Source organism: Jaculus jaculus, chromosome 10 (assembly GCF_020740685.1).
Source record: "Jaculus jaculus isolate mJacJac1 chromosome 10, mJacJac1.mat.Y.cur, whole genome shotgun sequence".
NCBI classification, from domain to species: Eukaryota; Metazoa; Chordata; class Mammalia; order Rodentia; family Dipodidae; genus Jaculus; species Jaculus jaculus.
Genome location: NC_059111.1, coordinates 28,024,989 through 28,042,354, shown reverse-complemented (window position 1 = coordinate 28,042,354; position 17,366 = coordinate 28,024,989). Strand labels below are relative to the sequence as shown.

Here is a 17,366-nt window from a genome sequence, read left to right as displayed (position 1 = left end):
GTGAGCTCAATGCTCAACATGAGATCTTATCTCAAAGAACATGATGGAGAACCATCTAGAAAGACATCAGTTGTCTAACTCTGGCCTCCACATGCACATACACACACACACACACACACACACACACACAAAACCAGACCCAAGGAAAGATGAATAAGTAGAGCCTTTTGGAAAGTGAGGGAGTCAGAAGGTCTCTGCTCTCATGAACGGTATCAGTGACCCTTGTCAGAGCTATTTTCGTCTTTCACCATATGAGGAACAGGCCCTCACCAGACAGCAGTCTCCTGGCACTTTAATCTTATGTTTTCCAGCCTCCAGAATGGAGAATAATACATTTATACACTTTTGTTATTTATAAATGACCTGTTGAAGGCATTTTGTTCCAGCTACCCAAGAGGAACAAGACAGTGAGAGTGAGGTACAAAGCAAATATAAGTATTAAAAAGTTGGCAGGAACTATTAGGCAATAAGCACATACAATAACTTCCTCAATTAAACTAAGAGCACATTGGCCAGGAGGGGGGGAGCACCATCAATGAGAGCTAGAGAACTGCTATCCTCCTGACTGCCACGGGCACTTAGGGCCTAGGTGCTAAGGAGAGAGAGATAACAGTGATAGTGTGGTCAGCATGGGCAACTGCACCCTCAGTTAGCGATGTAGCCTGACACAGTAAGGATGCTTGTTGGATATCCCCCAGGACCACCATCCACACTGTAAAGGCTCCCTCCAGAAACTCTCCTGTGTGCTTATTGAAGAGGAATTGGAGGTCAGTTTGACCCTGGAAAGGTTACTGTTTGTGACCACAGAGACTCTACCAGGGCATCCTTCCACAGGGTTGGTTCCCCCAAGGGAGATGAATGCACATTGGAAAAAGTCAGGCACAAAGAGTAAGTAATTTGCTACAAAGTCATGGTGCTTGCCTCCAAACCCAAGTAGACCAAGCCCCTGCCAGGCCTGTGCTTCAATGACCATCCATCATTCCCTAAGAAATAAAAAAGCAGAGGATGGAGGGAGAGCAGTAACAATAGGAATATGAATCAGTCAGGATATTCGTTAGAAGAACAAAACTGATGTAACATGTATATGATTACAAAGGGGATGAATGAGATTGGCAGACTAGCTATGGGCTGTCTGCATGCTGGAGAGTCTGAGAACCCATGAGGTAATCAGCCCGTGAGTCTGGATGCCTCAGCAGTCCAAATCTGACTTGAAGGCCTGGAGGATTCCAGGAAAGCCACTGCTCTTTGGTCCATATTGGAAAGCCACGTAAGCTGGTTTCTGGGTCCACAAAGGACGTCAGCAACATGGTGAATGCACTCACCAACAAGGAACAGAGGCAGGCAGGCGAAACCAGCACTGCACCCTCCCCTCCCACCCTCCTGGCCAATGTGCTCTTAGTTTAATTGAGGAAGTTATTGTATGTGCTTATTGCCTAATAGTTCCTGCCAACTTTTTAATACTTATATTTGCTTTGTACCTCACTCTCACTGTCTTGTTCCTCTTGGGTAGCTGGAACAAAATGCCCCAGAGCTCATTATACCTGGGCTGTCTCACAAGGGGTGCCAAGTCTGGGCAGGGGAGGGGCGACTTGCCCCACAGACCAGCTCAGAGGCATGTTGCTTGAGTCAATCAAGCTGACAATCAATGTTAACCATCATGGAATAGAAACATGCGGAAGAATATAGAGAAGCATTTGTTTCTGGCACCAGTAGTGTAGGTGGCTCTGTAGATTGCACTGGAGAACTCTGATCCCCATGAGATTCACATTCCCCTCCGAGTGATGCTGTCTTCATGGAGCATGGACACTTCTGGGTGCTTCTGTCAGGAAGCCCCTTTTCACATAGCACAGGTGAGGTTCTTTTTTCCTACTTTTTCTCTCTTGGACAGTATTTCTTTTCGTGACACTCAGAGTACAGGCTCACTGAACATGATCTCCCTTGCACTTGACCTTGATTTTGAAGTCTGACATCTAAAGGAACAGAAAATACACCTACAAAGCAGGAAATAGAGACTAATTCCATCATCCTTCCTCCTTTGGGTGGAAAGTGAGAAACAGAGATCTGTCACCTTGAAAGAATATGTGGGCTTACATGTTGGACCCATGATCAAGGAGAGGACTGACACATTTTTGAAAGGCTTAACATGAGGAGCTGGCCTAAAATGGAGTGCTAGGGTGCTCCCTGGAACCTGTCTGTTAATTAACTAAAGAATTGGAAATCCAGACTAAAGAAAATTCTTTTTAAATTAGTACATTTTATTCAAATATCACAGGAATGTGAGGGAAGGAAAGGGTTGAGGAAGAGAAGAGAAGGTGGGGGAGGGGAAATATACTACATGGTTCAAAGTTCATGTAAATGAAAATGGACCTTAGATTAAAAAAAAAAAAAAAAGATGGGCTGGAGAGATGGCTTAGTGGTTAAGGCATTTTCCTGTAAAACCTAAGGACCCAGGTCCAGTTCCTCAGGACCCATATAAGCCACATGCACAAGGTAGAGTATGCATCTGGAGTTTGTTTGCAGCAGCTAGAGGCCCAGGCACACCCATTCTCTCTCTCTCTCTCTCTCCCTTTCTCCCTCTCTCTACCATCCTCAAATAAATAAATCAACTAATTTTAAAATATAAGAAGGTATTTTAAATATGTGCACTTTCAAAGAGATCAAAAAGTCCAAAACAGTAATAGAGTCCCTTCCCACCCAGGGTTGCCGGGGGTGGATTTGATGGGGCCAATCTATCTTACTGGCATGAAGACCCAGGCATGTTCTTATGTGCAGCCCAAGTTCTGGAGAGGATAAGAAGAGCCTTCTCCATGGGACCATAGAAAGATATGTGTTTTGAGTCCATCCTCAGGACAATGCAGGCACCTGGACAGGGTGGTCACTCAAATGGGCAGACGTTGAATGCCGCAACTGAACCAGGCGGGACCATCCTTATCTGCCCAGTCCAAAAACTGTCTGTTTATTCTGGTCCCCACAGGCTCAGCTTGCTGGTCACACATGCTACAGGAAATACCTCCTCCAAGAAAACCACTATCAAAGCCACCAAAGGCTTTGCTTCTGGAGCAGAAACGTTGCTTATTTTGTAAATAAGAAATATGACTTATTTTCCATGATGTTTGAGTGACTCTATTTTGAATAATTTCTATAAATATGTATATTTATACATATATATGTATGTATATGTATATCTATATGTATATTTATATATATGTAGGGTATGTTTTAAGTATACCTGCCTCATATTGCTGGGAGAAGGCACCAAACCAAAATTAGCTGATAGGAGGAAAGATTTTTATTTTGGTTTACAGTCTCAAGGGGAGGCTTCATGATGGCAGAGAAAGCATGGCATGAGCAGGAAATGGACATCATCTCTGCCCCAGCAGGTCAAACAGCATCAGGAGAGTGAGGTGAACTCTAGCAAGGGGAAGCTGGTTATAGCACCTGTTGCAGTCAGGTTCACATTGTTGGAGGAAATCACCCAACCAAGAGCAGCTTGTGGGGGAAAAAAAAGTTTATTTTGGCTTAAAGATTTGAGGAGAAGCTCCACCATGCCAGGGGGAAACGATGGCATGAGCAGTGGGTGGACATCACCTCCTGGCCGACATTAGGTGAACAACAGCAACAGGAGAGTGTGCCACACACTGGCAAGGAGAAACTGAGTATAGCACCCATAAGCCCACCCCAACAGCACACTGCTTCCTGGAGGTGTTGATTCCCAAGTCTCCATCAGCTGGGAACCTAGCATTCAGAACACCTAAGTTTATGGGGGACACCTGAATCAAACCACCACAACACTCCTAAGGCCACCCCAACAACACATCTCCTCCAGCAAGGCTTCACCTCCCAAATTTCCACCAGCTTGGGGCCAAGCATTCTGAACACATGAGTTTATGGGGGCATATCTGATCCAAAATACCACATTCCACCCATGTCCCCTATAAGCTGGTGACTATCCACGATGTAAGGTGCAATGCACTCAGTCCAACTTTGAAAGTGCCTATCATTGTTAGCAATTCCAATACTTTCAAACATCCCAAGGTCACTTAACTGTAAGCCCACAAAACCAAAAGCATAAAATGGAACAGAGTAAACATTCACACTTCAGAAAAGATGGCCTTGCAACAAAAGACTTAACAAATGCAATGTCTAAATCAAACAGGGTAAACATCAAACCCTATAGCTCCAAGTCTGACATCTATAACCAGTGATGAAGTCTCTGTGATTCCAATTCTACCACTCCAGCTGGGCTGCTTACAAACTACGGAACAACCCCTCCTGGACCAGCAGCTCTCTTTGGGAGTCTTCCCATAGCCCTGGGGTCTCCATAATCCTAGGGTCTCCACTACGACCCACCCATTTTCATAGTTCTAATCAGGGCTTCATGCAAGGACACCAAAAACCCTGCCTCACATCACCCACAGGCCATTTCCACATAAACAAGCCACACTGCAAATCCAGGGATCCTTTCTTTCCTGTATTTATTATGCTCCCACAGTACTAAGTGGGCTACCAAACTTGTTGATCTAGGAAGGACTAAAGCTGACTTTAAAAAATAGGAAAACTTCTTTAACATTCTGGCCCTTGACTTTCAGAGCAGTCTGCATTCTTACTGCTGTCCCAGTGAAAACAGTTGGCTCAGTCTCAACGCCAGTGATCTCTCAAAATAATTGCAGCTGAAAAGGGCTGCTCTCTTCTTCCCAAAACCTCAGTTTCTGTCTGTACCACATCCCTGTCCTCACACTCACCATCTTTTTTTTCTAAATTCAAACCACCACATTGTTCAATAGTAAACTGTAACAACAATGTCCTTTTTTTTTTTTTTTTTGGACTATTATTTTGCTGTTGAAACAAGAACAATTAAATGGAGACTTAACAGTTAAGAGGAAGAATCAGAGAAAAGAGCTAGGAAAAAATAATGCTTAGAAGAGAAAGAGAAAGGATAAAGGCAGAAACAAGGCTGGCAGATTGAGAAACTGAACAAAAAGGTCAGGTTATTAAAGGAAGATGAGAGGGATCCACAGCGGCTCAGCCAATGCCAAGGCATTGACTAAGCAGGAACCAAGTCAGGCCAGGGCACAGAAGCCAAGGAAATCTTTGGAGTCACAGCTCACTTTCCTCATCTTTAGAAAACACACAGTCAGCCTTCATGTCCATCCACTTCACACCTGTGAATTCAACCAACTGTGTAGGAAAAATATCTGAAAATAAACTGTACCTGTACTGAGCACATACTGGTTTTACTCTTGTCATGGTTCTCAAAATAATATAAATAAGAACTGCTATATCAAGTAATATAAGGATTATTTAAAGAAATAGAGTAGATATTTGTAGATTATGTACAAATACCATACCATTTTATAGAAAGACTTGAACATCCTTGAAGTTTGGTAACTTACGGGCACAGAACAAAAATCCTTTTTGTAAAATTATGGAAACTCTACCTTCAAACACCAGGATTTATATATTATGTTTATATTACAGTGCTTAAATTTTGCTTATGTCATATTCTCAAACCACCTAAATAGGATATTCAATCTTCAACATATTACCTTAGGAAGAGACTGCTTAGATAATTCAATTTATTCTGTGATTCTTGGAAAGTATGAGATACACTTAAACACTGAAGTAAAAATTTTGCCTACCACACCCAATGACCCTGCCCCTCCAGGACACAAACTCTCACAACAGAACCCTTCTATTGCTAAAATGTGAATTTAGCCTCACCATCCAAGGTCAGTAAGTTAAGTGTTACTCAACCAAAGTGTGTCTTCCCAATATCTTCAATTACAATTACACTGTTCAAGCTCTAATCCCTTGAAGAACAGATTTTTTTTCTTTGAGATAGTGTCTTGTTAGCCTAGGAATTCCCTATGTAGCCTCAGAGTAGCCTTGAACTCACAGCAGTCCCCTTACCTCTGCCTCCCAAGTGCTAGGATTAAAGGTGTGTGCCACCATGCCTGGCTGGAAGACAGATTTTTTAAAAAAATACTTTTATTTGCAGACTGTCTCCATGCTTTCTGGGAAAGTGAAGCTGTTTAGAGATGGCAGTCCTCATTGAAATTTAAACCTGACAGTCTCTTCCTAGGACTGCTCCTTCCAGTTAGTGGTCTTCTCTAGAAATGCCTCTTGGAAAACTCATGGACTGTCCTATAGTGCTGCACAGCAACCCTCCTTCAGTAAACTTACCCCAGATTAATTGGCACTAATACAGCCCTTCACAGCTGTATACAAGATGTTTGGGAGCACAGCAGAGATGGGGTGATTATAGTTGCTGGTGCACTGTCATTGTGCTATAAGACACCAACTTGTCTCCTTCAGAAATGGCATGATAATGAAACAGCAGAACTTCTTGATAAGCCATGCCATGGTGAAAATAAGAGCACTTCTTGGTGACAATAACAAAGATGAAATGTGAAACTAACAAAGCCCTCTCTCGGCCACAGCTCTCCAGAGCAGCTCATTACTTTAACCTTTCCACCTTCACCGGATGCACAATTAGAAACACGCTTTTCCTTGGGCATTAAATCTACTCCCTTGCTCGCTCTGCCCTCATTAGAACACTCAATGGAGCCAAATTAGCTAGATGGTCGAAAACAGATGTTTGTGACTTGAGAACACAGAAAGAGAACATTCTTGGAGACAAAAGCGAATGGAAAAAATCTGGCATACTCCATCCTATTTATTACCTGAAATCTATAGGGTTTAGGCTTCAACACAAACCTATATTATAGATAGATAGATAGATAGATAGATAGATAGATAGATAGATAGATAGATAGATAGATAGTAGATAGATAGATGTGTGTGTGTGTGTGTTTGTCTTTATAGGAAACACTTATGTACAGAAACCCTGAATTTTTGTACATAGAAGTTGATATTTTGTTCAGGTCACAGAATGGCATTTAGTCAAACTTCTAAGTTGATAAATTTCCCAGATTATCTGCATCCCTGTAAAGAAGTCAAAGTTTGACCCAGTGAGTCACATGGCTAGAGGTGAGTGCTCTAAAATCCAAAGGGAACTTTTGATTCAATGTTTCCCTCTCCGCTGTCCCATCACTTCTGGAATCTGCCCACTTTTGTTCACATTGGCTTCTTTGCATTCATCATGGTGGACTAACAGCTCCAAACTTACCAGCTTCTTAGGGTATGTTAACTAATTAACCTCTGGTTCTTAGTTTTGTTCTCACTATTCAGAAGACTGACCTTAATCTTCTCCAGCCTCTCTCTCTTCTCCCCCCTCTCCCCCCACTTTCTAACTCTTTTATATTACTTATCTTTTTCTTCCTTCTCTTTGTGGGCACTGACTTGTAACTCCTAGTACCAGCACGTGGCTATCATCCACAATCACCTTTTGATCAGAGAGACCTACAAGGTTTCCTAAAAGAATGACAGATTTCTGTCAGAGTACTTGATGACCCATCAAAGGTTAGTGTTAAGACGCTACTGCTGAAGACACCTTATGTGCTTGACATGTAAAATGGCATGGCTGGAAGAGAGTCAGTCCCCAGACAGTCAGTGTGTTTAGTGCCAGAAGGTGCTACATGGGCTATGAGGAAAATGACCAATATCTGTCCAAGCAACTCATGGCCTAACCTACTTAGCAGCAAATAACCTGTTGTGATGCCCACACAAGTGCAATAGTGGTGCACAGCCATGGTGGGAAACCAGCTGCTCTTGATTTGGTTAACTGGTCTGCTCAGTGAAACAGAACCCATAGCTGGAGCTGGGAAATAAATCAGAACCATGTCCAAAACTTATCCTGCTCTCCATTATCAAGCTACCACCAATTGTGGGCTACAAGAGGGCCTACACCTATTAAATTCTCTCTAAAAATAAAATAAGGGTTATCCCATTTGTCTGGTGATAACTTTACTCTCTGTTGGAGAATCTGCTTCTCTTTTTCAGATGACACAGATCCTAAGGAGAGAAACACCCCATCATACCTCAAAAGGGCCCCAGCTGAAACTAAGAATAATTGGGGAAACAAGCAAGAGTATTGCTTTCTTGGTGAATCTGGTACCAGCACAAGGGTGAAGGAGATTGACACAGAGAACAATCAACTCCTACCAAATCAGATATCCAGAGACACAGAGGCTCTCAAGACCTCATCACTGAAGCAGACCTAAAATGAACCCAACATGGCTCAGGGAAATTTGTGGAAGAGGGGGTGGAAAGAATGTCAGAGCCACACATTGGGTCATGATACACAGAGACATTTCCTCCTACCCATAACTGAGGGCTAACTCCACAATGCACGACCCATATACCTCAACAAGGAGGGGGGGTGGAGGACAGGGAGGAGGCTAACAATGGTACCAACTTGACTGTATTCACTGAGTACAAAACTAATTGATAAAAATAAATAAATCACTTATGAACAACTGAATAAGCAGAACAAGAGCAACATGAACAAGGACAACCAAAATCTACCAGCAAGACAAGTATAGCTGACTTCCTGGCAGAATATTAACACCCTCCTCCCCATAGCAGCTAGGGTCTAGACAAACCACAAAGGAAATGGCAAGATGAACAAGAGCGCTGCTTCCACAGCGAGCCTGACAACCAGCACCAGGGTGGTAGAGACAGGTGCTGAGGATGCTCAAAACACACCAAAGCAGAAATCCAGAAGCTGCTGAGAGCTCAACACTAAAGTAGACTTAGAACACACCTACAAAGGATCAGAGAATTTTGTGGAAGAGGGAACAGGAAGAAGGTAAGAGTCACAGGCTAGGAGGGAATATCCAGAGACACTGTCCCCCCCTCACACACACACAGAATGACTGACTGCTGCTCACAACACTCATAAACATCAACTCCATGATGAATACCAACAATCCCATTAAGGAGGGCCCTCAGTGGAGTGGGGACAGGGAAGAGGGCAATGATTGTACCAACATGTAATGTGTCCATGCAAAGTTTCTACTTAACAAAAAAAGAAAAAGAAAAGAAAAGAAAGAAAGAGGCAAAAAGTAACCTGGATGCAGCATGAAAAATGGTTGAATAGCAGTTAAAATGCTGTTGGAAAAAATTGGGACTAACTGGCTCCCAACATCAACCCCAAAACTCCATCTTTGTTACTTTGGTTTGTAAGCAGCAATGAATATAAAACAAAGCCCAAAGAATGGAGTCTTGGTATAAAATGAGCACCTAAGGCCCATTTTCTGGCAGGATAACTTTCCCCACAAAGCACCAGTTCTCTAGAAGGACCACATGGGCACTATAGTTTCATGTCCTCACACCCTGCAGTCTTTTTTAGAATTTTGTGGCAAGGAACCCTTAATGGTACTGGTGTACCCGTTGTAAGAGCTGGAAACCAAAAGTCCCTACTTCTGATGTTTTAACCACAAATATTTCTTATTGCTTATATTGGACACAAAGGGTGGGAGGTATTGATTTTTCCCCCATTGTTTTCATTAGGCAATTTTATTTTTCCAACATTTCCCCTTAACTGTGACTTTGAACAAGGAATATTTTATAATGCATGCTGTCCCCTCCCCCAGTAGCCGAGGAGCCACATTACCAAGAAAGGACATCTGGTAACCATTATTGGCCACTTGGTTCACAGCTGTTCACAGAAGAGTTAAAAGGACTGTGATGGAAGACATAGAAATCAATTTTTAACTCTAATTTTAATTATTGGTTGCTTCAGTTTAATACTTGGTTACTTTTCATAAACATCTTGCATTAGGTAGGCAGCAGGACTTTCCTTGATTAAAGAACCTAAATTTTTTTTAAAAAAAATATTTTATTTATTTATTTAATAGAAGGTGAAAGAGAGGTAGAGAGAGAAAATGGGTGCATCAGCGTCTCCTAGCCACAAACAAACTCCAGATACATGCGCCACCTGTGCATCTGGCTTTACATGGGTACTGGTGAATCGAACCTAGGTCCTTTGGCTTTGCCAGCAAGTGCCTTAACCTCCAAGACATCTCTCCAACCCTAAGAGCCTAAATTTTTTAATGTAGGCTTCCACCCAAAATAATATACTTCTGAAACAAATAGAACTTGGTGTCCTTGGAATACCTGTGTAAAGTTAGAACTTTTTCCATGTGAATATTTGGTTAATTTGGGCTCCCAGGCATCACAATGGCAGAGTAACCTTACCCTGGGACCAGATGCCCACGTAGAGTGCAAGGATAACCGTTGTTTGCTAAATATCTACAATGTCAGTAAGATACCCTAGGGGAATTCCTTAATGTTCACATTGGTCCTGAAAAAGAAATAAAGAGAGAGAGGGAGAGAACAAAAGAAAGAAAGAACAATCTTGTAACTTGCAAGCTGAAGAGTACTTCATTTCTTGTTAAAATACTGATGTTTATTGTGATAATTTTTTAAATGTTAAAATTATTTTATTTGCCATTAAGAGGAAATTTCTTAGGTTTTCTCTCTTCATCTAAACAACCATGACAGAATTCAAGGGCAGTATCTCAATGCTTTAAGAAGCCAATTTCACTTTAATTTTGTTCATTATTATTTTTTCTTGAGGCAGGGTCTCACTCTGTAGCCGAGGCTAGCTTGAACTTATCCTCCTGTCAAATGCTGACATTACAGGCATGACTCACCACAGCATCCTCACTTTCAGCTTGTATATTTGTTGTTGTTTTTTTTTTTTAACTTGATTCTCTATTTTTTGTCTTAATTTTTCATGTTTTTCTCTCCTTCAAGAAAATACGTTTTTTTCAACAGTAGATTCTTTTACAGTTACAATATTACTCTCTAGCTTTGAAACGTCCTCCTGTAGCTGTGTTATGTGATTCTCTCATGGATTTTGGAGATATGTGTAAGTTCTTCTTTCATTTTCCTTAGTTTTTTATGAGATCTTATTTTTCATGGAGTTCAGTCATAAATGACCATTTCCTTTCTATCTCCCCTAAGCTACCTTTATGTGCTTTTATTTTTTTCATAATATGCTTTGCGTCTTATCATTTGCTCCTCAAATTCTTCTTGGGCTGTTTCTGTGTCAAATTTAAGTTTTGCATTTCCTGTGCACAGGGTCTTAATTTGAGCTTCCAGAAGTCCACACTGGAGATTAGAATTCTCTATGGCAGCATCTTATTAATAGTTTTTCCTCTCTGTTTCTTTAGTTTCTGCAGCTATAGCTGCTCTTTCTTTTTGATTAAACACTGCTGTGGACATGGTTGAGTCAGGAAGCTAGAATTCATGTCAGGAAGTTTGTAGGGAGAATTTACTACTAGGACAAGTGCAAAGATGAAAAGCCAAACAACACACCATGAAGGAAACTTCTTAGTACCAGAGCAGCAAGCCACAGCCACTCCTTAGGCTAGAGAGACCAAAAAAGGGGGCGGGAGGAGCATGGAGGCTGCCCAGTGGAAGCTGGAACCACTAGACCCTCCACCATACAGAACAGAGAAGGAAAGACATATGATAGATTTGGGATCAAACTGCTAATGGCCCACTGAAACATTTGCTGCTATTAGTAGTGACGTATGCAAAATAATACGCCCATGCCTTCCTTTTGCCCTCTCATATCTGTGACTCCCCACTGCATTCTCTAGTGAAATAGCAATGATCAGAAAATGTACAACCCCCAGGAAGTCACAGATGTTTGCCAGAAAAAAATAAATCATGTATTTTTTTTCTATGTTTTTAGTAGAAAAGCACAGTGAAGTCCCATCCTAAGCAGTCACAGGACTGAGATGTGGAACAAATGGATATGGGGGTGGGGGGGGGAATAGGGAACAAATGACTCAAAGCATTATTGCCTCAAGTGGCCCCTGTGGTTATGCTAAAATGATCAAGAGAATCCCCTGTGCCTGACTCCACATTCAGTTCAGCTGAATAGAAACACCTGCCACATGCTTTCTACCTCAGCATAGAAGGAAGAGGGTCTTACTAGTCACCTTCTTGTTGCTGGGACAAAATACTTGACAAAAATCAGCTTAAGGGGACTGGGGAAATGGCTTAGTGGTTAAAGCACTTGTCTGCAAAAGCCTAAGGACCCATGCTTCTCTCTCTAGGTTCCACCTAAGCCAGACATCTCCACAAGGTGACCCAAACATACAAGGTGGCACATGCACACAAGATGGTGCTCACGTCTGAAGCTGGATTGCACTGGATGAAGGCCCTGGCGTGCCCTCTCTCTCTCTCTTTCTCTCACATATGTGCACACACACACTTGCTCACTCTCACTCTCTTGCATTAAAAAAGGCCAGTCTGTTGGACTTACCTCAAAAAAAAAAAAAAAAAAAAAAAAAAAAGAAAAGAAAAAGAGGAAAAGGATCCACTTAGGAGGAAAGGTTTATTTCAGCCTGCAGTTCCAGGTTATGGTCCATCATATCATGGGGACAGGACCTGTCTCATTCAGTCTAATCACAAGGAAGCAAAGCAGAAGGGTGAATGTTGGTGCTCAGCCAGGGAGCTCCTTTTCATACGGTCCAGGACCCCTCCCACGGTAAATGTGGGTCTCCCCTACTCAATTAACCTAATCAGGAAAATCCCTCACAGACATGACCAGAGATTTATTTCCATGGTGATCCTAAATCCTGTCAAATTGACAACCAGAGATTAACCATCACAGGAGTAAAAACAAAGGGATAGAGAATGTCTGTATAATTGTGCACAGAAAACTCAAAACTATGAACATAGAGTTGAGAGAGACCAGCATAAAGCGACAGTGTGTGCAAGCCAGAAGGAACAGAGGCTGAGCTGAGCGTCCCTTCTCCAAAACACTGGAAGCCAGAAGTGCTTTCCATTTCAGGTTTGGAAAGATTTGCTAAACACAGAATTCATGCGTGTTTCATACACACTCACCCTAACAGTGACTTCTTCAATGCTTTCAGCATCCCTGTGTTTTTCACATGTGCAGGTATGGAACTGTCCGCTCTGTCACATCAGCCTTCAAAATGTCCCGTATTTTAGCACATTGCAGAATTTGGATTTTCACACTTGGGATGCTTACCCTGTGTACAATTGCTTTCCTTGTGTGTATATCCTGTCTTACCGTGTCGCTCTGTAATCTTGTGTAAAACTCGCTAAGAAAACATTCAATCTCAATCTGAAGCTGCAGTTGCAGGATGCTCAAGGCTTCATCTAGAGTCACACATACCAGACCCGCCCTCGGCTCTGATGGTTACTGAGCACAGAGCCTTCCTCACATCTTCTTCCATCTTCTTCTCCCCTGTGGCACTGCTCTTGCCTTCCTTCCTCCACCTGACGGCACCCAAGTACCCCTGCTCTGACCTAACGCCATCCTTCCCTCTCAAAGCCATCTTCAACAAGAACCAGGTCCCTCACCTTGAAGTTTTTGTTTCTTTTTTATTCTATTTTTATCTTCTCATTTTTCTCATCTTCCCCCTCCTCCTCCTCCTTCTTCGTGTGTGTGGGGAGGGAGGCGGGGGGGGTATGGGCATATAAGTAACAACGTTTAGGTCAAGAGACAACTTAAGGTATTGGTCCTCATCTTCCACCTGGTTTGAAACAGGGTTCTCTTGTTCTTTGACACTGAATGCCAAACTAGATGACTCATGGGCTTTGGGAGGGTCTCTTGAATCTCACTCCCATTACTGTGGGAAGGCATGCTGGAATTATAGACATGTAGACTACTAGTGTCTATATGTAAGTGAATTCTAGGGATCTGACCTCTTTTCATCGGGCCATGACAACTGCTTTTAACCATTGAGCCATCTTCCCCTACTTCCTTGGACTTTTTTTTTTTTTTCAAAGACTTTTGAAAATCTTAAATCTAGAAGTGATTTGATTATGTGGTTGGGAAAATGGTCGGTGAGAAGGTCTCCTTCTCCCCTAGATTCCTCCATATATAACATATTAACTCCTTATAGTGTATAGAACTTCAGACTGCTATGTCATGTATAAGCTTTTCCCACAAGAACAGACATGGCCTTTACAGGATTTTTTACAGAATGTGTGCTTGAAAATAGACAACATTCATCTGGTATCTGTTGTTGGTAGCATCATTCTTGTACTATTTTCCATCTATCATAGCCTGTTATTATTTTCATTGTTAAGTGCTCCAAAAATGACACATTCTATAGTTGTACATCTGGCTTTGTATCATAAATAGAGGACTTGGTTAAATTTTTAGCTTTGACTTTGACCCCATTTTCTAGCCTATTACTTGGTTGGTTATCTGATCATCTTTTGTATTGGTCTTACTTCGAGTTCTCTGCAGAACTGATCAGCATCCTAAATGATTTTGCAGCTGGCCAAGACAAAGCATGTGGTTACAGACAGGCCACTTCTGTCTGGTTATCACTGCGTCACTGCAGAGGTAGTTCTTCATTCTACCCATGTTGTACATGAGAAAAGTCCCTAATATCCTTGCCTTCCTGCAAAAATTTGACAGCTTCTTGTATACCCAGCTGTAGGAACATGATCACTGGAGGACTCAACAACCTCAAACATTTGATAGCACAACTATTTGGAAAATGGTTCTACTATATGAGATTAAGAAAAGTTATTAATGGCATCAGGAAAAAAATAAAGTTTATTTTTGTGAATCTTACTATATTTAAGTTCTGGCTCCTACTATCTTTTGCTGGATGCCTGCATGGAGACCCAGTGGAGCCATAGGATGGATTATGGGTTGCAGTGGAGACCCGGTGGAGATGTCAAGCCCACGAGATTGCTGATAAGGAGAGCTGCTGGCCCCAGATGAAGTTTTCCAGGACTGTGAGTAGCCTAGCTGGAGGGGAAGAATTGGAAATTCAGAAACCTATTGCTGGTTAGAATTATTTGACTTGGAGACTTGTCACTGACTAGAGTTGTTAGACTTGGAGCTACAGAATTTGGTGTTTACCCTGTTTAAATCTTGTATTGGTTGACTATTTCTTTGATATATAGGCCCAGTGCCATCTTTTGCAGTATGATTGCTTATTCTGTGCCATTATGGTTTTTTTTTTATTTAATTTATTAGTTTTCTTTTCAGCAAATACAGGCAGTTTGGTATCATTGTTTAGGTTCATCCATGATCTACCCCTTCCCAATGGACCCTCCTTGTTGATGTAAATGGGTCATGCATTATGGAGTTAGTCCACAGTTATTGGTACAATAAATGTCTCTGCATATCGTGACCCAACATGTGACTCTGACATTCTTTCCGCCCCCTCTTCCACAAAATTTCCCTGAGCCATGTTGGGTTCATTTTTGGTCTGCTTCAGTGCTAAGGTGTTGGACTGAATGCATTGCAAGTTATATCATATATGGTTATCAATTTATGGGGACTGGGGTGGAATGTGGTGGTTTGATTCAGGTGTCCCTGATAAACTTAGGTGTTCTAAATGCTAGGTCCCCAGCTGATGGATATTTCGGGGTTAATGCCTCCTGGAGGCTGTGTATTGTTGGAGGTGGGCTTATGGGTGTTATAGCCATTTCCACTTTGCCAGTGTAGGCACACTGTCCTGTGCCTATTGTCCACCTGATGTTGTCCAGGAGGTGATGTCCACCCTCTGCTCAAGTCATCACTTTCCCCTGCCATCATGGAGCTTCCCCCTCAAGCCTGTAAGCCAAAATAAACCTTTTGTCCCACAAGCTGCTCTTGGTCGGGTGATTTCAGCCAGCAATGCGGACCTGACTGCAGAACTTGACTGCAACATACACTAACCATTCCTCCATTTTGAAAACAAAGACCTTTTCCTCTTTAAAGTGTCCTTGCCTCCTTCATTTTGCTTTTGGTAAAGTTTTACAAAGAGGAAACTCGAGAACTCACCATCACTGGAAAATTATATGGATGGATGTCTGTGTATGGAATGCAAGGATGATTTGAGAGAGAAACTATCCAAAGCAGGACTAGTATCATCCATCTGTTATTGAGATAGTGTTAATAAGACTATGCCACTTAAGGTGTAAATTTTGAAACAGCTATATAGATATTGATAGAAATTTCCTTATTTTCCCCCTTGATGCTACAAAACAATGAACTTTTTTTTTCCTGAAGCACAGGCTTATTGGCTTTACAAAGTGATAGACTTTTAGTTTGAAAGACTAAGATGCATCCCATTAATTGGTTGCCATTTGGCCAAAAAAATAGCAAGATTAACAGGAGAGAAAATTCAAAGGAAACATATGCTTAGAGTTGGTGCTGAGGTCTGGTCTGTTGTTAGCTGCTAGGTTCTTCAAGGCCCAGCCATGTGGCCACTTGGCCTGTGCACCATTGGGAGAAATAATGTTCCGGTTTCCTGGCTAAACTATGGGTTCAATATGAAGAGGAAAATGAGAAGAAATATTTACTTATAGTGAAAGGTTTCATTGACTTGCTCTCCTTCAATAAAGGAGGAAGTAAACTGCACCATTAGGCAATAATAATTCTCACTTCTCAGTGAAATTCCAGGACCATGACCCTCTCTGGGATCACACTGTATTGTTGCATTCCTTGCTCTTGAACTTTTGGAGAGAAAGGTAACAGTAAAAGATCCTTATGTCCTCAGTCTCCACTGGTGGGTTCTCACTGTACTTAAGCTAAGTAAGAAATGTGAAAACAAGGGCTGGAGAGATGGCTTTGTGGATAAGACCCTTGTGTACAAAGCCAAAGGACCCAGGTTCCGTTCCCCAGGACCCACGTAAGCCAGATGCACAAAGCAGCATGTGCATGTGGAGTTTGTTTGCAGTGGCTGCAGGCCCTGGCGTGCCCTTCTCTATCCACCTCCTTCTCTCTTCAATAAATAAAAAGGTTAAATTAAAAATTATATTTTTTGAAAAAAATGTAAAAACAATTCCATAATGCAAACAGCATAAGAGAAAAGTACAAACAGTGGCTTCCTTGGAACAAGTAATTCCTATGTGGATTCACCTAGTCATCCCAAAACCCAATGGGACAGAGGCTATGACACTCCTTGTTGTCTAATGAGGAAGCTGAAGCTTAAATAAACTAAGTAATTTGTGAGGACCATATGACTAATAAGTGGTATAACCCAAAGAGCCTAATGCCAAAACCTTTTGGCTTAACTCTACGTAGCACTGGTGACTCAGACCTAGCTTCTTGGGAGACTGAAGCGGGCAGATCGCAAGCTAAACACCTGCCTCAGCTGCATAGTTGCCTAACCTATAGACTACGTTGTTTCCTGAACATGTTACCTAGTCACAAGTCATCATCACCACGAACCAAGCAAACATAACTGGATAATCAAGGGGAGATAGTGGGCTTAAGGGAGGTTGCGGAGGAAGCTGCCATTATGCCTTCAGTAGTGGAATGACAAAGGTTTCCTTGAGGCATTATAAGTTCCTGCGGGACTTGGGTCCAATCTTCATTCCCTCTCAGAGAAGTTATTTTCAGAATATCTTGTCTAGCACTAGATGCTAAGGCACAGGTGCCACTGGAAAAATAAAATTGTCCTGAAATTTTGAACCTGAAGTTGAATTTGATGTTGAAAGTCTGTCAGTAAAGGCTTGGCTAG

At 42.0% G+C, this 17,366-nt stretch overlaps 1 pseudogene; it reads right to left on the bottom strand.

Annotated features, from left to right (window-relative positions):
• Nucleotides 1–10,624: 10,624 nt before the first annotated feature.
• LOC101612872 lies at nt 10,625–11,133 on the bottom strand (annotated as a pseudogene).
• Nucleotides 11,134–17,366: the final 6,233 nt, after the last annotated feature.